Raw genomic sequence first — 1027 nt, 5'->3', positions numbered from 1 at the left:
TCGAGCGCGCCGATTTTTCGAGAAACGCCTTTTACTCATTGAAATATGACGAAAAAGTAAAAAGGAAATTCAATGAGGGGGGATGAGTTTTTCAAATAGATCTCGCAAAAATACGAGGAATCAAAAAAAGAATTGCGCCGAAACGACGTTCGATTCGCAAGTTACGAGCATTCGAAAAAAATTCTTAAAGATTGAAGGTAGCCGCGAATTTAGGAAATTTCAGACGGCCATAACTCGGGCTTCGGATGTCCGTTTCAGTCGATTTTTTTTTTGAACCTGCGTATTTTTTCGATATCTACGCAACCAAACTGCCGTAAGGCGGTTTGAGCGAGCCGATTTCTCAAAAAATGTCTTTTACTCATTCTTAGGTAAGTAGAAAGAAGATGAGAAAATAAAAAGGAAATTCAAACGGCCATAACTCGGGCTTCGTTTGCCCGGTTCGGGCGATTTTTTTTTTAACCTACGTATTTTTTCGATATTTACGCTTCCCAAATGTCGTGAGGCGGTTTGAGCAATCCGATTTTTCAGAAAACGCGTTTTGCTCATTTTTATTCGTGTAGAAATGTGATGAAAAAATTAAATGGAAATTCAAACGAAGCGAATGAGTTTTCGAATAGATATCAAAAAAATATGGGGAATCAAAAAAAAATTGCGTCAAAAGGACGTTCGAGTCGAAAGTTACGATAATTCGAAAATTCAGCATCTTAAAGACTGAAGGTATCAGGGAAAAAAGGAAACTCAAACGACCATAACTCGGGATTCGGTTGCCTGTTTTAGGCGATTTTTTTTTGCACCTACGTATTTTTTCGATACCTACGCAGCCAAACTACCGTAAGACTGTTTGAGCGAGCCGATTTCTCAAAAAATGCCTTTTACTCATTCTTAGGGTTTAGGGTTTGGGGTTTGGGGTTCGGGGTTTGGGATTTGGGGTTCGGGGTTCGGGGTTTAGGGTTTGAGGTTCGGCGTTCGGCGTTCAGGGTTCGGGGTTCGGGGTTCGGGGTTCAGGGTTCAGGGTTCAGGGTTCAGG

Source organism: Solanum tuberosum, unplaced genomic scaffold, assembly GCF_000226075.1.
Source record: "Solanum tuberosum cultivar DM 1-3 516 R44 unplaced genomic scaffold, SolTub_3.0 scf00636, whole genome shotgun sequence".
Lineage (NCBI taxonomy): Eukaryota > Viridiplantae > Streptophyta > Magnoliopsida > Solanales > Solanaceae > Solanum > Solanum tuberosum.
Note: the sequence above shows the minus strand (reverse complement) of the source record.